Genomic DNA, 17,124 nt, shown 5'->3' with positions numbered 1-17,124 from the left:
TGGAACAGGGTGAAACGTGTCAGGAGGGTGACTCAGGAAGCAAACAGTTGGGGCTCATCGCTTCTCGGCCTTTTGGCTAAGATCAAGTGTAGTATCTGTTCTTATCAGTTTAATATCTGATATGTCCTCTATATGAGGATAACGTATTAAGCAGATTTTTAGCATCGGGAGATGAAAAAGGGGCTTGCCCCGTTCACTCCACGCATTGACCTGGTATTGCAGCATTGCCGGGAACGGTGCACTCCTCAAATGCCTTGTGGACAACCAAACACCAATCCAAATGGATCTGTTGATTAGCTTCACACTTTAATGAACGACGAGGATCTCATTCGCTGTCTGTCTTCAAGGCTGGGGATTGTGTCAAACAAAGGCCTTGTTTATTCCTTACTGACGCCCCTCGTGGAACATCGCTGTGCTCCCAGCCTAAGCTTAATGCTAAATCCCTGCACTCTGGGATTATGCCATCTGGGAACCGTCATCCGGAGTACTGCGTCTGGGAATGCCGCCCCTGTCTCTGTCTCTTCCAACTCATACTTACCTGGCAGGGGAGATACCATGATCAAGAAGGTGGTTCACCCAGGGCGAGGCCCAGCCATTGCACTCCGGTTGTTCTGACCACTGCGAATTCCCCAAATGTGGGAATCTCGACTGCATAATTTCTGGTAGTGGGGGACTGCGTTCGCGCTCTCCCCTGATTGTTTTGTTGAAAAGAATATCAAGTGATTTGTACTTTTGACTGGAGGGGAGGAAATAGTACTATGGAGAATATTGCCCTCTTTAAGATGTGGGAATGGGTGTGGCTTCAGATTTGGAACAGGGCACGTGAACTCAGGCTTACCATGAGCGTTTTGACTTGGGCAACTAGGGACTTTGGCTGTTCTTGACAATGTTGCTGTACTTACTTTGGTTTCTCTTCATAACGCACAAGTCTTTCGCCTTTTACTAAAGACTTCCGTGGAGAGGAATACCAATGAGTTCAACCTATTTTTAGCAGGCTTTGCCATTTGGCTGAGCCTTGTACAGTTGTGAAAAGAAAGAAAGCTGTCCTTAATGAGACCACGGTGCTTGACCGTGTGCCAAAGCAGCAGCCACTGCTATGTCCCTTGGAAAGAACTGCACCATGACAAGGGTGAAACGTGTCAGGAGGGTGACTCAGGAAGCAAACAGTTGGGGCTCATCGCTTCTCGGCCTTTTGGCTAAGATCAAGTGGTGTTGCGGAAAAATACAGCACAGAGAGAGCTAACAACGAGACAGCAATGGCCGCAAGGGGCCAAAAAGAGCAGTCGATCCCAAGGGTCGGGCTGAGACACACGCTACGATTCCAGGCAACCACGGAAGACTACAATCTGCAGTCCAGAGAGTTTTTTGGCAGGCAAGTCATAATTGGGCAGCTACAACTGAAGGTGGAGGAGGTGCACTGCATCCAGTGGAACCAGCAGGAGAAGGCGTTCGACGTTACACTGAGGACCGAGGAGATCTACCGGAGTGTGGCTGAAATATGCCGAGCAGAGGCAGGGGTACTGAACCTAGACAGACCTAATTTCAGAACAATAACTGTGCATATGTACAACCCCTTTGTTAATGACTCAGCACTAGCTGCATTCCTGGGGCAGTATGGAGAGGTGGTGACGGCTGCAAGGCATATAAAGGACACCCTGGGGTTTTGGACTGGGCGGCGCCAGTTCCAGGTACTGCTGTATCATGACGCAGAAGGTCCAGGAGGCCTGAAACATCCACCTGCCTTCTTCAGCCTTGGTGGAGATCGTGGGTATCTATTTTACCCACGGCAACCTGCTTTCTGCAGGAAGTGCAGACAGTCAGGACATTCAGAGGCAGGCTGTGGGGAAACAAGATGCCGTTTCTGTGGGCAAGAAGGGCATTCGGCCAAGGACTGCACAGAGCCAAGGACGTGCCATGGATGCGGTGGAACTGACCACCTGTACCGAGGTTGTCCTGGCCGCAAGAAAACTTTTGCGGAGGCTGCCAAACCGACTGAGGCTGGCGAGCCGAGTAGGGGAGCCACACAGAATGACGGGGAGAGGACGGTACAGGAGGGCTCCGGAGCCGACGCGTTGGGGAGTAAAGGGGAGGCAGCGTCCCGGGATGAGGGCACCGCCGGAACAGACGGAATGGCCAAGGCATCCACAGACATTATGGACGATTTTCCTGTCCTCACTTCCGATCCCTCCAAATCAAAGCAAGGGGCACGGAAAGGGTCGCAGGCATTTGGAACAGGACTCTCGACAGAGCTTGGAGAGAGTGGGGAGGGGGTACGGAGCAAAAAGTCAAAGGGGGGACAGACCAACAAGGGTGGGATTGAGGGGGGGAGGGGAGGGGGAACAGGTCAGCATAAGAGAGCCGCTGATAAAGTGGAGGAAGGAGGGGCCCAGGAGCAGAAGGATGGGGATACGGGTCAAGAGGTGGGAGGGGAGATGGGTGAGCAGTCATTGGGAGAAGCAGTTGCCATACTAACAGAAGGTTTAGGCCTGAGCTTCGATCTTCCCCCAGGCCTCCTCATGCTGTCGTCCCCCTTAGGGGAGGACGCTTATGAGGGGCTTAACAGACCAACAACGTCGCCAAACGCAGGGCCGTTTTCCTGGGCTGACGAGATGGATAAAGAGAATGTATACCTTTAGGGTAGTGGGAACCAGCAATAGGAATCTTTATTTAAGATGCACAATGGGTTTTTTTGGGTGGGGATGGTAAATCCTGAAGACTTTGCATAAGTGTATTTTGTGTTTTTTTTTTTTTTTTGTGTGTATTGACAAATGCTGGTTACTGACATGTAACTGTGAAATAGAATTAAGTTGCATGATGCAAAACATGTGAAGTTTGTATGTTTGAAATTGTATGATTTGTGTACAGAATTTTGATAATAAAAAAAAAAAAAAGAAAAAAAAAAAAAAAAAAAAATCTGTTCTTATCAGTTTAATATCTGATATGTCCTCTATATGAGGATAACGTATTAAGCAGATTTTTAGCATCGGGAGATGAAGAAGGGGCTTGCTCCGTTCACTCCACGCATTGACCCGGTATTGCAGCATTGCCGGGAACGGTGCACTCCTCAAATGCCTTGTGGACAACCAAACACCAATCCAAATGGATCAGTCTGTTGATTAGCTTCACACTTTAATGAATGACGAGGATCTCATTCGCTGTCTGTCTTCAAGGCTGGGGCTTGTGTCAAACAAAGGCCTTGTTTATTCCTTACTGACGCCCCTCGTGGAACATCGCTGTGCTCCCAGCCTGAGCTTAATGCTAAAGGACTGCACTCTGGGATTATGCCATCTGGGAACCGTCATCCGGAGTACTGCATCTGGGAATGCCGCCCCTGTCTCTGTCTCTTCCAACTCATACTTACCTGGCAGGGGAGATACCATGATCAAGAAGGTGGTTCACCCAGGGCGAGGCCCAGCCATTGCACTCCGGTTGTTCTGACCACTGCAAATTCCCCAAATGTGGGAATCTCGACTGCATAATTTCTGGTAGTGGGGGACTGCGTTCGCGCTCTCCCCTGATTGTTTTGTTGAAAAGAATATCAAGTGGTTGTACTTTTGATTGGAGGGGAGGAAATAGTACTATGGAGAATATTGCCCTCTTTAAGATGTGGGAATGGGTGTGGCTTCAGATTTGGAACAGGGTGAAACGTGTCAGGAGGGTGACTCAGGAAGCAAACAGTTGGGGCTCATCGCTTCTCGGCCTTTTGGCTAAGATCAAGTGTAGTATCTGTTCTTATCAGTTTAATATCTGATATGTCCTCTATATGAGGATAACGTATTAAGCAGATTTTTAGCATCGGGAGATGAAAAAGGGGCTTGCTCCGTTCACTCCACGCATTGACCCGGTATTGCAGCATTGCCGGGAATGGTGCACTCCTCAAATGCCTTGTGGACAACCAAACACCAATCCAAATGGATCTGTTGATTAGCTTCACACTTTAATGAACGACGAGGATCTCATTCGCTGTCTGTCTTCAAGGCTGGGGCTTGTGTCAAACAAAGGCCTTGTTTATTCCTTACTGACGCCCCTCGTGGAACATCGCTGTGCTCCCAGCCTGAGTTTAATGCTAAAGGGCTGCACTCTGGGATTATGCCATCTGGGAACCGTCATCCGGAGTACTGCATCTGGGAATGCCGCCCCTGTCTCTGTCTCTTCCAACTCATACTTACCTGGCAGGGGAGATACCATGATCAAGAAGGTGGTTCACCCAGGGCGAGGCCCAGCCATTGCACTCCGGTTGTTCTGACCACTGCGAATTCCCCAAATGTGGGAATCTCGACTGCATAATTTCTGGTAGTGGGGGACTGCGTTCGCGCTCTCCCCTGATTGTTTTATTGAAAAGAATATCAAGTGATTTGTACTTTTGACGGGAGGGGAGGAAATAGTACTATGGAGAATATTGCCCTCTTTAAGATGTGGGAATGGGTGTGGCTTCAGATTTGGAACAGGGCACGTGAACTCAGGCTTACCATGAGCGTTTTGACTTGGGCAACTAGGGACTTTGGCTGTTCTTGACAATGTTGCTGTACTTACTTTGGTTTCTCTTCATAACGCACAAGTCTTTCGCCTTTTACTAAAGACTTCCGTGGAGAGGAATACCAATGAGTTCAACTTATTTTTAGCAGGCTTTGCCATTTGGCTGAGCCTTGTACAGTTGTGAAAAGAAAGAAAGCTGTCCTTAACGAGACCACGGTGCTTGACCATGGAGTGCTTGGATGTGTGCCAAAGCAGCAGCCACTGCTATGTCCCTTGGAAAGAACTGCACCATGACAAGGGTGAAACGTGTCAGGAGGGTGACTCAGGAAGCAAACAGTTGGGGCTCATCGCTTCTCGGCCTTTTGGCTAAGATCAAGTGTAGTATCTGTTCTTATCAGTTTAATATCTGATATGTCCTCTATATGAGGATAACGTATTAAGCAGATTTTTAGCATCGGGAGATGAAGAAGGGGCTTGCTCCGTTCACTCCACGCATTGACCCGGTATTGCAGCATTGCCGGGAACGGTGCACTCCTCAAATGCCTTGTGGACAACCAAACACCAATCCAAATGGATCAGTCTGTTGATTAGCTTCACACTTTAATGAACGACGAGGATCTCATTCGCTGTCTGTCTTCAAGGCTGGGGATTGTGTCAAACAAAGGCCTTGTTTATTCCTTACTGACGCCCCTCGTGGAACATCGCTGTGCTCCCAGCCTGAGCTTAATGCTAAAGGACTGCACTCTGGGATTATGCCATCTGGGAACCGTCATCCGGAGTACTGCATCTGGGAATGCCGCCCCTGTCTCTGTCTCTTCCAACTCATACTTACCTGGCAGGGGAGATACCATGATCAAGAAGGTGGTTCACCCAGGGCGAGGCCCAGCCATTGCACTCCGGTTGTTCTGACCACTGCGAATTCCCCAAATGTGGGAATCTCGACTGCATAATTTCTGGTAGTGGGGGACTGCGTTCGCGCTCTCCCCTGATTGTTTTGTTGAAAAGAATATCAAGTGATTTGTACTTTTGATTGGAGGGGAGGAAATAGTACTATGGAGAATATTGCCCTCTTTAAGATGTGGGAATGGGTGTGGCTTCAGATTTGGAACAGGGCACGTGAACTCAGGCTTACCATGAGCGTTTTGACTTGGGCAACTAGGGACTTTGGCTGTTCTTGACAATGTTGCTGTACTTACTTTGGTTTCTCTTCATAACGCACAAGTCTTTCGCCTTTTACTAAAGACTTCCGTGGAGAGGAATACCAATGAGTTCAACCTATTTTTAGCAGGCTTTGCCATTTGGCTGAGCCTTGTACAGTTGTGAAAAGAAAGAAAGCTGTCCTTAATGAGACCACGGTGCTTGACCATGGAGTGCTTGGATGTGTGCCAAAGCAGCAGCCACTGCTATGTCCCTTGGAAAGAACTGCACCATGACAAGGGTGAAACGTGTCAGGAGGGTGACTCAGGAAGCAAACAGTTGGGGCTCATCGCTTCTCGGCCTTTTGGCTAAGATCAAGTGTAGTATCTGTTCTTATCAGTTTAATATCTGATATGTCCTCTATATGAGGATAACGTATTAAGCAGATTTTTAGCATCGGGAGATGAAGAAGGGGCTTGCTCCGTTCACTCCACGCATTGACCCGGTATTGCAGCATTGCCGGGAACGGTGCACTCCTCAAATGCCTTGTGGACAACCAAACACCAATCCAAATGGATCAGTCTGTTGATTAGCTTCACACTTTAATGAACGACGAGGATCTCATTCGCTGTCTGTCTTCAAGGCTGGGGCTTGTGTCAAACAAAGGCCTTGTTTATTCCTTACTGACGCCCCTCGTGGAACATCGCTGTGCTCCCAGCCTGAGCTTAATGCTAAAGGACTGCACTCTGGGATTATGCCATCTGGGAACCGTCATCCGGAGTACTGCATCTGGGAATGCCGCCCCTGTCTCTGTCTCTTCCAACTCATACTTACCTGGCAGGGGAGATACCATGATCAAGAAGGTGGTTCACCCAGGGCGAGGCCCAGCCATTGCACTCCGGTTGTTCTGACCACTGCAAATTCCCCAAATGTGGGAATCTCGACTGCATAATTTCTGGTAGTGGGGGACTGCGTTCGCGCTCTCCCCTGATTGTTTTGTTGAAAAGAATATCAAGTGGTTGTACTTTTGATTGGAGGGGAGGAAATAGTACTATGGAGAATATTGCCCTCTTTAAGATGTGGGAATGGGTGTGGCTTCAGATTTGGAACAGGGTGAAACGTGTCAGGAGGGTGACTCAGGAAGCAAACAGTTGGGGCTCATCGCTTCTCGGCCTTTTGGCTAAGATCAAGTGTAGTATCTGTTCTTATCAGTTTAATATCTGATATGTCCTCTATATGAGGATAACGTATTAAGCAGATTTTTAGCATCGGGAGATGAAAAAGGGGCTTGCTCCGTTCACTCCACGCATTGACCCGGTATTGCAGCATTGCCGGGAATGGTGCACTCCTCAAATGCCTTGTGGACAACCAAACACCAATCCAAATGGATCTGTTGATTAGCTTCACACTTTAATGAACGACGAGGATCTCATTCGCTGTCTGTCTTCAAGGCTGGGGCTTGTGTCAAACAAAGGCCTTGTTTATTCCTTACTGACGCCCCTCGTGGAACATCGCTGTGCTCCCAGCCTGAGTTTAATGCTAAAGGGCTGCACTCTGGGATTATGCCATCTGGGAACCGTCATCCGGAGTACTGCATCTGGGAATGCCGCCCCTGTCTCTGTCTCTTCCAACTCATACTTACCTGGCAGGGGAGATACCATGATCAAGAAGGTGGTTCACCCAGGGCGAGGCCCAGCCATTGCACTCCGGTTGTTCTGACCACTGCGAATTCCCCAAATGTGGGAATCTCGACTGCATAATTTCTGGTAGTGGGGGACTGCGTTCGCGCTCTCCCCTGATTGTTTTATTGAAAAGAATATCAAGTGATTTGTACTTTTGACGGGAGGGGAGGAAATAGTACTATGGAGAATATTGCCCTCTTTAAGATGTGGGAATGGGTGTGGCTTCAGATTTGGAACAGGGCACGTGAACTCAGGCTTACCATGAGCGTTTTGACTTGGGCAACTAGGGACTTTGGCTGTTCTTGACAATGTTGCTGTACTTACTTTGGTTTCTCTTCATAACGCACAAGTCTTTCGCCTTTTACTAAAGACTTCCGTGGAGAGGAATACCAATGAGTTCAACTTATTTTTAGCAGGCTTTGCCATTTGGCTGAGCCTTGTACAGTTGTGAAAAGAAAGAAAGCTGTCCTTAACGAGACCACGGTGCTTGACCATGGAGTGCTTGGATGTGTGCCAAAGCAGCAGCCACTGCTATGTCCCTTGGAAAGAACTGCACCATGACAAGGGTGAAACGTGTCAGGAGGGTGACTCAGGAAGCAAACAGTTGGGGCTCATCGCTTCTCGGCCTTTTGGCTAAGATCAAGTGTAGTATCTGTTCTTATCAGTTTAATATCTGATATGTCCTCTATATGAGGATAACGTATTAAGCAGATTTTTAGCATCGGGAGATGAAGAAGGGGCTTGCTCCGTTCACTCCACGCATTGACCCGGTATTGCAGCATTGCCGGGAACGGTGCACTCCTCAAATGCCTTGTGGACAACCAAACACCAATCCAAATGGATCAGTCTGTTGATTAGCTTCACACTTTAATGAACGACGAGGATCTCATTCGCTGTCTGTCTTCAAGGCTGGGGATTGTGTCAAACAAAGGCCTTGTTTATTCCTTACTGACGCCCCTCGTGGAACATCGCTGTGCTCCCAGCCTGAGCTTAATGCTAAAGGACTGCACTCTGGGATTATGCCATCTGGGAACCGTCATCCGGAGTACTGCATCTGGGAATGCCGCCCCTGTCTCTGTCTCTTCCAACTCATACTTACCTGGCAGGGGAGATACCATGATCAAGAAGGTGGTTCACCCAGGGCGAGGCCCAGCCATTGCACTCCGGTTGTTCTGACCACTGCGAATTCCCCAAATGTGGGAATCTCGACTGCATAATTTCTGGTAGTGGGGGACTGCGTTCGCGCTCTCCCCTGATTGTTTTGTTGAAAAGAATATCAAGTGATTTGTACTTTTGATTGGAGGGGAGGAAATAGTACTATGGAGAATATTGCCCTCTTTAAGATGTGGGAATGGGTGTGGCTTCAGATTTGGAACAGGGCACGTGAACTCAGGCTTACCATGAGCGTTTTGACTTGGGCAACTAGGGACTTTGGCTGTTCTTGACAATGTTGCTGTACTTACTTTGGTTTCTCTTCATAACGCACAAGTCTTTCGCCTTTTACTAAAGACTTCCGTGGAGAGGAATACCAATGAGTTCAACCTATTTTTAGCAGGCTTTGCCATTTGGCTGAGCCTTGTACAGTTGTGAAAAGAAAGAAAGCTGTCCTTAATGAGACCACGGTGCTTGACCATGGAGTGCTTGGATGTGTGCCAAAGCAGCAGCCACTGCTATGTCCCTTGGAAAGAACTGCACCATGACAAGGGTGAAACGTGTCAGGAGGGTGACTCAGGAAGCAAACAGTTGGGGCTCATCGCTTCTCGGCCTTTTGGCTAAGATCAAGTGTAGTATCTGTTCTTATCAGTTTAATATCTGATATGTCCTCTATATGAGGATAACGTATTAAGCAGATTTTTAGCATCGGGAGATGAAGAAGGGGCTTGCTCCGTTCACTCCACGCATTGACCCGGTATTGCAGCATTGCCGGGAACGGTGCACTCCTCAAATGCCTTGTGGACAACCAAACACCAATCCAAATGGATCAGTCTGTTGATTAGCTTCACACTTTAATGAACGACGAGGATCTCATTCGCTGTCTGTCTTCAAGGCTGGGGCTTGTGTCAAACAAAGGCCTTGTTTATTCCTTACTGACGCCCCTCGTGGAACATCGCTGTGCTCCCAGCCTGAGCTTAATGCTAAAGGACTGCACTCTGGGATTATGCCATCTGGGAACCGTCATCCGGAGTACTGCATCTGGGAATGCCGCCCCTGTCTCTGTCTCTTCCAACTCATACTTACCTGGCAGGGGAGATACCATGATCAAGAAGGTGGTTCACCCAGGGCGAGGCCCAGCCATTGCACTCCGGTTGTTCTGACCACTGCAAATTCCCCAAATGTGGGAATCTCGACTGCATAATTTCTGGTAGTGGGGGACTGCGTTCGCGCTCTCCCCTGATTGTTTTGTTGAAAAGAATATCAAGTGGTTGTACTTTTGATTGGAGGGGAGGAAATAGTACTATGGAGAATATTGCCCTCTTTAAGATGTGGGAATGGGTGTGGCTTCAGATTTGGAACAGGGTGAAACGTGTCAGGAGGGTGACTCAGGAAGCAAACAGTTGGGGCTCATCGCTTCTCGGCCTTTTGGCTAAGATCAAGTGTAGTATCTGTTCTTATCAGTTTAATATCTGATATGTCCTCTATATGAGGATAACGTATTAAGCAGATTTTTAGCATCGGGAGATGAAAAAGGGGCTTGCTCCGTTCACTCCACGCATTGACCCGGTATTGCAGCATTGCCGGGAACGGTGCACTCCTCAAATGCCTTGTGGACAACCAAACACCAATCCAAATGGATCTGTTGATTAGCTTCACACTTTAATGAACGACGAGGATCTCATTCGCTGTCTGTCTTCAAGGCTGGGGATTGTGTCAAACAAAGGCCTTGTTTATTCCTTACTGACGCCCCTCGTGGAACATCGCTGTGCTCCCAGCCTAAGTTTAATGCTAAATCCCTGCACTCTGGGATTATGCCATCTGGGAACCGTCATCCGGAGTACTGCGTCTGGGAATGCCGCCCCTGTCTCTGTCTCTTCCAACTCATACTTACCTGGCAGGGGAGATACCATGATCAAGAAGGTGGTTCACCCAGGGCGAGGCCCAGCCATTGCACTCCGGTTGTTCTGACCACTGCGAATTCCCCAAATGTGGGAATCTCGACTGCATAATTTCTGGTAGTGGGGGTCTGCGTTCGCGCTCTCCCCTGATTGTTTTGTTGAAAAGAATATCAAGTGATTTGTACTTTTGATTGGAGGGGAGGAAATAGTACTATGGAGAATATTGCCCTCTTTAAGATGTGGGAATGGGTGTGGCTTCAGATTTGGAACAGGGCACGTGAACTCAGGCTTACCATGAGCGTTTTGACTTGGGCAACTAGGGACTTTGGCTGTTCTTGACAATGTTGCTGTATTTACTTTGGTTTCTCTTCATAACGCACAAGTCTTTCGCCTTTTACTAAAGACTTCCGTGGAGAGGAATACCAATGAGTTCAACCTATTTTTAGCAGGCTTTGCCATTTGGCTGAGCCTTGTACAGTTGTGAAAAGAAAGAAAGCTGTCCTTAACGAGACCACGGTGCTTGACCATGGAGTGCTTGGATGTGTGCCAAAGCAGCAGCCACTGCTATGTCCCTTGGAAAGAACTGCACCATGACAAGGGTGAAACGTGTCAGGAGGGTGACTCAGGAAGCAAACAGTTGGGGCTCATCGCTTCTCGGCCTTTTGGCTAAGATCAAGTGTAGTATCTGTTCTTATCAGTTTAATATCTGATATGTCCTCTATATGAGGATAACGTATTAAGCAGATTTTTAGCATCGGGAGATGAAAAAGGGGCTTGCCCCGTTCACTCCATGCATTGACCCGGTATTGCAGCATTGCCGGGAACGGTGCACTCCTCAAATGCCTTGTGGACAACCAAACACCAATCCAAATGGATCTGTTGATTAGCTTCACACTTTAATGAACGACGAGGATCTCATTCGCTGTCTGTCTTCAAGGCTGGGGATTGTGTCAAACAAAGGCCTTGTTTATTCCTTACTGACGCCCCTCGTGGAACATCGCTGTGCTCCCAGCCTAAGTTTAATGCTAAATCCCTGCACTCTGGGATTATGCCATCTGGGAACCGTCATCCAGAGTACTGCGTCTGGGAATGCCGCCCCTGTCTCTGTCTCTTCCAACTCATACTTACCTGGCAGGGGAGATACCATGATCAAGAAGGTGGTTCACCCAGGGCGAGGCCCAGCCATTGCACTCCGGTTGTTCTGACCACTGCGAATTCCCCAAATGTGGGAATCTCGACTGCATAATTTCTGGTAGTGGGGGACTGCGTTCGCGCTCTCCCCTGATTGTTTTGTTGAAAAGAATATCAAGTGATTTGTACTTTTGATTGGAGGGGAGGAAATAGTACTATGGAGAATATTGCCCTCTTTAAGATGTGGGAATGGGTGTGGCTTCAGATTTGGAACAGGGCACGTGAACTCAGGCTTACCATGAGCGTTTTGACTTGGGCAACTAGGGACTTTGGCTGTTCTTGACAATGTTGCTGTATTTACTTTGGTTTCTCTTCATAACGCACAAGTCTTTCGCCTTTTACTAAAGACTTCCGTGGAGAGGAATACCAATGAGTTCAACCTATTTTTAGCAGGCTTTGCCATTTGGCTGAGCCTTGTACAGTTGTGAAAAGAAAGAAAGCTGTCCTTAACGAGACCACGGTGCTTGACCATGGAGTGCTTGGATGTGTGCCAAAGCAGCAGCCACTGCTATGTCCCTTGGAAAGAACTGCACCATGACAAGGGTGAAACGTGTCAGGAGGGTGACTCAGGAAGCAAACAGTTGGGGCTCATCGCTTCTCGGCCTTTTGGCTAAGATCAAGTGTAGTATCTGTTCTTATCAGTTTAATATCTGATATGTCCTCTATATGAGGATAACGTATTAAGCAGATTTTTAGCATCGGGAGATGAAAAAGGGGCTTGCCCCGTTCACTCCACGCATTGACCCGGTATTGCAGCATTGCCGGGAACGGTGCACTCCTCAAATGCCTTGTGGACAACCAAACACCAATCCAAATGGATCTGTTGATTAGCTTCACACTTTAATGAACGACGAGGATCTCATTCGCTGTCTGTCTTCAAGGCTGGGGATTGTGTCAAACAAAGGCCTTGTTTATTCCTTACTGACGCCCCTCGTGGAACATCGCTGTGCTCCCAGCCTAAGTTTAATGCTAAATCCCTGCACTCTGGGATTATGCCATCTGGGAACCGTCATCCAGAGTACTGCGTCTGGGAATGCCGCCCCTGTCTCTGTCTCTTCCAACTCATACTTACCTGGCAGGGGAGATACCATGATCAAGAAGGTGGTTCACCCAGGGCGAGGCCCAGCCATTGCACTCCGGTTGTTCTGACCACTGCGAATTCCCCAAATGTGGGAATCTCGACTGCATAATTTCTGGTAGTGGGGGACTGCGTTCGCGCTCTCCCCTGATTGTTTTGTTGAAAAGAATATCAAGTGATTTGTACTTTTGATTGGAGGGGAGGAAATAGTACTATGGAGAATATTGCCCTCTTTAAGATGTGGGAATGGGTGTGGCTTCAGATTTGGAACAGGGCACGTGAACTCAGGCTTACCATGAGCGTTTTGACTTGGGCAACTAGGGACTTTGGCTGTTCTTGACAATGTTGCTGTATTTACTTTGGTTTCTCTTCATAACGCACAAGTCTTTCGCCTTTTACTAAAGACTTCCGTGGAGAGGAATACCAATGAGTTCAACCTATTTTTAGCAGGCTTTGCCATTTGGCTGAGCCTTGTACAGTTGTGAAAAGAAAGAAAGCTGTCCTTAACGAGACCACTGTGCTTGACCATGGAGTGCTTGGATGTGTGCCAAAGCAGCAGCCACTGCTATGTCCCTTGGAAAGAACTGCACCATGACAAGGGTGAAACGTGTCAGGAGGGTGACTCAGGAAGCAAACAGTTGGGGCTCATCGCTTCTCGGCCTTTTGGCTAAGATCAAGTGTAGTATCTGTTCTTATCAGTTTAATATCTGATATGTCCTCTATATGAGGATAACGTATTAAGCAGATTTTTAGCATCGGGAGATGAAAAAGGGGCTTGCTCCGTTCACTCCACGCATTGACCCGGTATTGCAGCATTGCCGGGAATGGTGCACTCCTCAAATGCCTTGTGGACAACCAAACACCAATCCAAATGGATCAGTCTGTTGATTAGCTTCACACTTTAATGAACGACGAGGATCTCATTCGCTGTCTGTCTTCAAGGCTGGGGCTTGTGTCAAACAAAGGCCTTGTTTATTCCTTACTGACGCCCCTCGTGGAACATCGCTGTGCTCCCAGCCTGAGCTTAATGCTAAAGGGCTGCACTCTGGGATTATGCCATCTGGGAACCGTCATCCGGAGTACTGCATCTGGGAATGCCGCCCCTGTCTCTGTCTCTTCCAACTCATACTTACCTGGCAGGGGAGATACCATGATCAAGAAGGTGGTTCACCCAGGGCGAGGCCCAGCCATTGCACTCCGGTTGTTCTGACCACTGCGAATTCCCCAAATGTGGGAATCTCGACTGCATCATTTCTGGTAGTGGGGGACTGCGTTCGCGCTCTCCCCTGATTGTTTTGTTGAAAAGAATATCAAGTGATTTGTACTTTTGATTGGAGGGGAGGAAATAGTACTATGGAGAATATTGCCCTCTTTAAGATGTGGGAATGGGTGTGGCTTCAGATTTGGAACAGGGCACGTGAACTCAGGCTTACCATGAGCGTTTTGACTTGGGCAACTAGGGACTTTGGCTGTTCTTGACAATGTTGCTGTACTTACTTTGGTTTCTCTTCATAACGCACAAGTCTTTCGCCTTTTACTAAAGACTTCCGTGGAGAGGAATACCAATGAGTTCAACCTATTTTTAGCAGGCTTTGCCATTTGGCTGAGCCTTGTACAGTTGTGAAAAGAAAGAAAGCTGTCCTTAACGAGACCACGGTGCTTGACCATGGAGTGCTTGGATGTGTGCCAAAGCAGCAGCCACTGCTATGTCCCTTGGAAAGAACTGCACCATGACAAGGGTGAAACGTGTCAGGAGGGTGACTCAGGAAGCAAACAGTTGGGGCTCATCGCTTCTCGGCCTTTTGGCTAAGATCAAGTGTAGTATCTGTTCTTATCAGTTTAATATCTGATATGTCCTCTATATGAGGATAACGTATTAAGCAGATTTTTAGCATCGGGAGATGAAGAAGGGGCTTGCTCCGTTCACTCCACGCATTGACCCGGTATTGCAGCATTGCCGGGAACGGTGCACTCCTCAAATGCCTTGTGGACAACCAAACACCAATCCAAATGGATCAGTCTGTTGATTAGCTTCACACTTTAATGAACGACGAGGATCTCATTCGCTGTCTGTCTTCAAGGCTGGGGCTTGTGTCAAACAAAGGCCTTGTTTATTCCTTACTGACGCCCCTCGTGGAACATCGCTGTGCTCCCAGCCTGAGCTTAATGCTAAAGGACTGCACTCTGGGATTATGCCATCTGGGAACCGTCATCTGGAGTACTGCATCTGGGAATGCCGCCCCTGTCTCTGTCTCTTCCAACTCATACTTACCTGGCAGGGGAGATACCATGATCAAGAAGGTGGTTCACCCAGGGCGAGGCCCAGCCATTGCACTCCGGTTGTTCTGACCACTGCAAATTCCCCAAATGTGGGAATCTCGACTGCATAATTGCTGGTAGTGGGGGACTGCGTTCGCGCTCTCCCCTGATTGTTTTGTTGAAAAGAATATCAAGTGGTTGTACTTTTGATTGGAGGGGAGGAAATAGTACTATGGAGAATATTGCCCTCTTTAAGATGTGGGAATGGGTGTGGCTTCAGATTTGGAACAGGGCACGTGAACTCAGGCTTACCATGAGCGTTTTGACTTGGGCAACTAGGGACTTTGGCTGTTCTTGACAATGTTGCTGTACTTACTTTGGTTTCTCTTCATAACGCACAAGTCTTTCGCCTTTTACTAAAGACTTCCGTGGAGAGGAATACCAATGAGTTCAACCTATTTTTAGCAGGCTTTGCCATTTGGCTGAGCCTTGTACAGTTGTGAAAAGAAAGAAAGCTGTCCTTAACGAGACCACGGTGCTTGACCATGGAGTGCTTGGATGTGTGCCAAAGCAGCAGCCACTGCTATGTCCCTTGGAAAGAACTGCACCATGACAAGGGTGAAACGTGTCAGGAGGGTGACTCAGGAAGCAAACAGTTGGGGCTCATCGCTTCTCGGCCTTTTGGCTAAGATCAAGTGTAGTATCTGTTCTTATCAGTTTAATATCTGATATGTCCTCTATATGAGGATAACGTATTAAGCAGATTTTTAGCATCGGGAGATGAAAAAGGGGCTTGCCCCGTTCACTCCACGCATTGACCCGGTATTGCAGCATTGCCGGGAACGGTGCACTCCTCAAATGCCTTGTGGACAACCAAACACCAATCCAAATGGATCAGTCTGTTGATTAGCTTCACACTTTAATGAACGACGAGGATCTCATTCGCTGTCTGTCTTCAAGGCTGGGGATTGTGTCAAACAAAGGCCTTGTTTATTCCTTACTGACGCCCCTCGTGGAACATCGCTGTGCTCCCAGCCTGAGCTTAATGCTAAAGGACTGCACTCTGGGATTATGCCATCTGGGAACCGTCATCCGGAGTACTGCATCTGGGAATGCCGCCCCTGTCTCTGTCTCTTCCAACTCATACTTACCTGGCAGGGGAGATACCATGATCAAGAAGGTGGTTCACCCAGGGCGAGGCCCAGCCATTGCACTCCGGTTGTTCTGACCACTGCAAATTCCCCAAATGTGGGAATCTCGACTGCATAATTTCTGGTAGTGGGGGACTGCGTTCGCGCTCTCCCCTGATTGTTTTATTGAAAAGAATATCAAGTGATTTGTACTTTTGACTGGAGGGGAGGAAATAGTACTATGGAGAATATTGCCCTCTTTAAGATGTGGGAATGGGTGTGGCTTCAGATTTGGAACAGGGCACGTGAACTCAGGCTTACCATGAGCGTTTTGACTTGGGCAACTAGGGACTTTGGCTGTTCTTGACAATGTTGCTGTACTTACTTTGGTTTCTCTTCATAACGCACAAGTCTTTCGCCTTTTACTAAAGACTTCCGTGGAGAGGAATACCAATGAGTTCAACCTATTTTTAGCAGGCTTTGCCATTTGGCTGAGCCTTGTACAGTTGTGAAAAGAAAGAAAGCTGTCCTTAACGAGACCACGGTGCTTGATCATGGAGTGCTTGGATGTGTGCCAAAGCAGCAGCCACTGCTATGTCCCTTGGAAAGAACTGCACCATGACAAGGGTGAAACGTGTCAGGAGGGTGACTCAGGAAGCAAACAGTTGGGGCTCATCGCTTCTCGGCCTTTTGGCTAAGATCAAGTGGTGTTGCGGAAAAATACAGCACAGAGAGAGCTAACAACGAGACAGCAATGGCCGCAAGGGGCCAAAAAGAGCAGTCGATCCCAAGGGTCGGGCTGAGACACACGCTACGATTCCAGGCAACCACGGAAGACTACAATCTGCAGTCCAGAGAGTTTTTTGGCAGGCAAGTCATAATTGGGCAGCTACAACTGAAGGTGGAGGAGGTGCACTGCATCCAGTGGAACCAGCAGGAGAAGGCGTTCGACGTTACACTGAGGACCGAGGAGATCTACCGGAGTGTGGCTGAAATATGCCGAGCAGAGGCAGGGGTAAGGCCGCTAGCCGGCTACAGAGTACTGAACCTGGACAGACCTAATTTGAGAACAATAACTGTGCATATGTACAACCCCTTTGTTAATGACTCAGCACTAG

At 48.3% G+C, this 17,124-nt stretch overlaps 38 non-coding genes and 1 pseudogene across 38 annotated transcripts; all 39 read left to right on the top strand.

The window, feature by feature from the left end:
- Window positions 1-56: 56 nt before the first annotated feature.
- Window positions 57-247, top strand: LOC142936746 (U2 spliceosomal RNA). Its single transcript, XR_012948887.1, has one exon. It is a non-coding gene; the product is annotated as a U2 spliceosomal RNA (small nuclear RNA).
- Window positions 248-530: 283 nt separating this feature from the next.
- On the top strand, window positions 531-694 carry LOC142936622 (U1 spliceosomal RNA). Its single transcript, XR_012948771.1, has one exon. It is a non-coding gene; the product is annotated as a U1 spliceosomal RNA (small nuclear RNA).
- A 204-nt stretch (window positions 695-898) lies between these two features.
- LOC142936865 (U5 spliceosomal RNA) lies at window positions 899-1,015 on the top strand. Its single transcript, XR_012948985.1, has one exon. It is a non-coding gene; the product is annotated as a U5 spliceosomal RNA (small nuclear RNA).
- A 1,846-nt stretch (window positions 1,016-2,861) lies between these two features.
- On the top strand, window positions 2,862-3,066 carry LOC142936807 (U2 spliceosomal RNA; annotated as a pseudogene).
- Window positions 3,067-3,353: 287 nt separating this feature from the next.
- Window positions 3,354-3,517, top strand: LOC142936683 (U1 spliceosomal RNA). Its single transcript, XR_012948828.1, has one exon. It is a non-coding gene; the product is annotated as a U1 spliceosomal RNA (small nuclear RNA).
- Window positions 3,518-3,687: 170 nt separating this feature from the next.
- LOC142936775 (U2 spliceosomal RNA) lies at window positions 3,688-3,878 on the top strand. Its single transcript, XR_012948914.1, has one exon. It is a non-coding gene; the product is annotated as a U2 spliceosomal RNA (small nuclear RNA).
- Window positions 3,879-4,161: 283 nt separating this feature from the next.
- LOC142936621 (U1 spliceosomal RNA) lies at window positions 4,162-4,325 on the top strand. The gene has a single exon (XR_012948770.1). It is a non-coding gene; the product is annotated as a U1 spliceosomal RNA (small nuclear RNA).
- A 204-nt stretch (window positions 4,326-4,529) lies between these two features.
- LOC142936819 (U5 spliceosomal RNA) lies at window positions 4,530-4,646 on the top strand. Its single transcript, XR_012948942.1, has one exon. It is a non-coding gene; the product is annotated as a U5 spliceosomal RNA (small nuclear RNA).
- Window positions 4,647-4,822: 176 nt separating this feature from the next.
- LOC142936761 (U2 spliceosomal RNA) lies at window positions 4,823-5,013 on the top strand. The gene has a single exon (XR_012948901.1). It is a non-coding gene; the product is annotated as a U2 spliceosomal RNA (small nuclear RNA).
- A 287-nt stretch (window positions 5,014-5,300) lies between these two features.
- Window positions 5,301-5,464, top strand: LOC142936620 (U1 spliceosomal RNA). The gene has a single exon (XR_012948769.1). It is a non-coding gene; the product is annotated as a U1 spliceosomal RNA (small nuclear RNA).
- A 204-nt stretch (window positions 5,465-5,668) lies between these two features.
- LOC142936863 (U5 spliceosomal RNA) lies at window positions 5,669-5,785 on the top strand. The gene has a single exon (XR_012948984.1). It is a non-coding gene; the product is annotated as a U5 spliceosomal RNA (small nuclear RNA).
- Window positions 5,786-5,961: 176 nt separating this feature from the next.
- LOC142936760 (U2 spliceosomal RNA) lies at window positions 5,962-6,152 on the top strand. Its single transcript, XR_012948900.1, has one exon. It is a non-coding gene; the product is annotated as a U2 spliceosomal RNA (small nuclear RNA).
- A 287-nt stretch (window positions 6,153-6,439) lies between these two features.
- Window positions 6,440-6,603, top strand: LOC142936682 (U1 spliceosomal RNA). Its single transcript, XR_012948827.1, has one exon. It is a non-coding gene; the product is annotated as a U1 spliceosomal RNA (small nuclear RNA).
- Window positions 6,604-6,773: 170 nt separating this feature from the next.
- LOC142936774 (U2 spliceosomal RNA) lies at window positions 6,774-6,964 on the top strand. The gene has a single exon (XR_012948913.1). It is a non-coding gene; the product is annotated as a U2 spliceosomal RNA (small nuclear RNA).
- Window positions 6,965-7,247: 283 nt separating this feature from the next.
- LOC142936619 (U1 spliceosomal RNA) lies at window positions 7,248-7,411 on the top strand. Its single transcript, XR_012948768.1, has one exon. It is a non-coding gene; the product is annotated as a U1 spliceosomal RNA (small nuclear RNA).
- A 204-nt stretch (window positions 7,412-7,615) lies between these two features.
- Window positions 7,616-7,732, top strand: LOC142936818 (U5 spliceosomal RNA). The gene has a single exon (XR_012948941.1). It is a non-coding gene; the product is annotated as a U5 spliceosomal RNA (small nuclear RNA).
- Window positions 7,733-7,908: 176 nt separating this feature from the next.
- Window positions 7,909-8,099, top strand: LOC142936759 (U2 spliceosomal RNA). The gene has a single exon (XR_012948899.1). It is a non-coding gene; the product is annotated as a U2 spliceosomal RNA (small nuclear RNA).
- Window positions 8,100-8,386: 287 nt separating this feature from the next.
- LOC142936618 (U1 spliceosomal RNA) lies at window positions 8,387-8,550 on the top strand. Its single transcript, XR_012948767.1, has one exon. It is a non-coding gene; the product is annotated as a U1 spliceosomal RNA (small nuclear RNA).
- Window positions 8,551-8,754: 204 nt separating this feature from the next.
- Window positions 8,755-8,871, top strand: LOC142936862 (U5 spliceosomal RNA). Its single transcript, XR_012948983.1, has one exon. It is a non-coding gene; the product is annotated as a U5 spliceosomal RNA (small nuclear RNA).
- Window positions 8,872-9,047: 176 nt separating this feature from the next.
- On the top strand, window positions 9,048-9,238 carry LOC142936758 (U2 spliceosomal RNA). Its single transcript, XR_012948898.1, has one exon. It is a non-coding gene; the product is annotated as a U2 spliceosomal RNA (small nuclear RNA).
- A 287-nt stretch (window positions 9,239-9,525) lies between these two features.
- On the top strand, window positions 9,526-9,689 carry LOC142936681 (U1 spliceosomal RNA). Its single transcript, XR_012948826.1, has one exon. It is a non-coding gene; the product is annotated as a U1 spliceosomal RNA (small nuclear RNA).
- A 170-nt stretch (window positions 9,690-9,859) lies between these two features.
- Window positions 9,860-10,050, top strand: LOC142936734 (U2 spliceosomal RNA). The gene has a single exon (XR_012948876.1). It is a non-coding gene; the product is annotated as a U2 spliceosomal RNA (small nuclear RNA).
- A 283-nt stretch (window positions 10,051-10,333) lies between these two features.
- Window positions 10,334-10,497, top strand: LOC142936652 (U1 spliceosomal RNA). The gene has a single exon (XR_012948799.1). It is a non-coding gene; the product is annotated as a U1 spliceosomal RNA (small nuclear RNA).
- Window positions 10,498-10,701: 204 nt separating this feature from the next.
- Window positions 10,702-10,818, top strand: LOC142936860 (U5 spliceosomal RNA). The gene has a single exon (XR_012948981.1). It is a non-coding gene; the product is annotated as a U5 spliceosomal RNA (small nuclear RNA).
- A 176-nt stretch (window positions 10,819-10,994) lies between these two features.
- LOC142936717 (U2 spliceosomal RNA) lies at window positions 10,995-11,185 on the top strand. The gene has a single exon (XR_012948860.1). It is a non-coding gene; the product is annotated as a U2 spliceosomal RNA (small nuclear RNA).
- Window positions 11,186-11,468: 283 nt separating this feature from the next.
- Window positions 11,469-11,632, top strand: LOC142936617 (U1 spliceosomal RNA). The gene has a single exon (XR_012948766.1). It is a non-coding gene; the product is annotated as a U1 spliceosomal RNA (small nuclear RNA).
- A 204-nt stretch (window positions 11,633-11,836) lies between these two features.
- On the top strand, window positions 11,837-11,953 carry LOC142936859 (U5 spliceosomal RNA). The gene has a single exon (XR_012948980.1). It is a non-coding gene; the product is annotated as a U5 spliceosomal RNA (small nuclear RNA).
- Window positions 11,954-12,129: 176 nt separating this feature from the next.
- LOC142936713 (U2 spliceosomal RNA) lies at window positions 12,130-12,320 on the top strand. The gene has a single exon (XR_012948856.1). It is a non-coding gene; the product is annotated as a U2 spliceosomal RNA (small nuclear RNA).
- Window positions 12,321-12,603: 283 nt separating this feature from the next.
- LOC142936616 (U1 spliceosomal RNA) lies at window positions 12,604-12,767 on the top strand. Its single transcript, XR_012948765.1, has one exon. It is a non-coding gene; the product is annotated as a U1 spliceosomal RNA (small nuclear RNA).
- Window positions 12,768-12,971: 204 nt separating this feature from the next.
- Window positions 12,972-13,088, top strand: LOC142936858 (U5 spliceosomal RNA). Its single transcript, XR_012948979.1, has one exon. It is a non-coding gene; the product is annotated as a U5 spliceosomal RNA (small nuclear RNA).
- A 176-nt stretch (window positions 13,089-13,264) lies between these two features.
- Window positions 13,265-13,455, top strand: LOC142936773 (U2 spliceosomal RNA). The gene has a single exon (XR_012948912.1). It is a non-coding gene; the product is annotated as a U2 spliceosomal RNA (small nuclear RNA).
- A 287-nt stretch (window positions 13,456-13,742) lies between these two features.
- On the top strand, window positions 13,743-13,906 carry LOC142936670 (U1 spliceosomal RNA). The gene has a single exon (XR_012948816.1). It is a non-coding gene; the product is annotated as a U1 spliceosomal RNA (small nuclear RNA).
- Window positions 13,907-14,110: 204 nt separating this feature from the next.
- On the top strand, window positions 14,111-14,227 carry LOC142936857 (U5 spliceosomal RNA). The gene has a single exon (XR_012948978.1). It is a non-coding gene; the product is annotated as a U5 spliceosomal RNA (small nuclear RNA).
- Window positions 14,228-14,403: 176 nt separating this feature from the next.
- LOC142936757 (U2 spliceosomal RNA) lies at window positions 14,404-14,594 on the top strand. Its single transcript, XR_012948897.1, has one exon. It is a non-coding gene; the product is annotated as a U2 spliceosomal RNA (small nuclear RNA).
- Window positions 14,595-14,881: 287 nt separating this feature from the next.
- On the top strand, window positions 14,882-15,045 carry LOC142936698 (U1 spliceosomal RNA). The gene has a single exon (XR_012948842.1). It is a non-coding gene; the product is annotated as a U1 spliceosomal RNA (small nuclear RNA).
- A 203-nt stretch (window positions 15,046-15,248) lies between these two features.
- LOC142936856 (U5 spliceosomal RNA) lies at window positions 15,249-15,365 on the top strand. Its single transcript, XR_012948977.1, has one exon. It is a non-coding gene; the product is annotated as a U5 spliceosomal RNA (small nuclear RNA).
- Window positions 15,366-15,541: 176 nt separating this feature from the next.
- On the top strand, window positions 15,542-15,732 carry LOC142936712 (U2 spliceosomal RNA). The gene has a single exon (XR_012948855.1). It is a non-coding gene; the product is annotated as a U2 spliceosomal RNA (small nuclear RNA).
- A 287-nt stretch (window positions 15,733-16,019) lies between these two features.
- On the top strand, window positions 16,020-16,183 carry LOC142936680 (U1 spliceosomal RNA). Its single transcript, XR_012948825.1, has one exon. It is a non-coding gene; the product is annotated as a U1 spliceosomal RNA (small nuclear RNA).
- A 204-nt stretch (window positions 16,184-16,387) lies between these two features.
- LOC142936855 (U5 spliceosomal RNA) lies at window positions 16,388-16,504 on the top strand. Its single transcript, XR_012948976.1, has one exon. It is a non-coding gene; the product is annotated as a U5 spliceosomal RNA (small nuclear RNA).
- The last annotated feature ends 620 nt before the right edge of the window (window positions 16,505-17,124 follow it).

Source organism: Anarhichas minor, unplaced genomic scaffold (genome assembly GCF_050575085.1).
Source record: "Anarhichas minor isolate MPS153535 unplaced genomic scaffold, ASM5057508v1 ptg000073l, whole genome shotgun sequence".
Taxonomy (NCBI): domain Eukaryota; kingdom Metazoa; phylum Chordata; class Actinopteri; order Perciformes; family Anarhichadidae; genus Anarhichas; species Anarhichas minor.
Note: the sequence above shows the minus strand (reverse complement) of the source record. Positions and strands in the feature narration are given on the sequence as shown.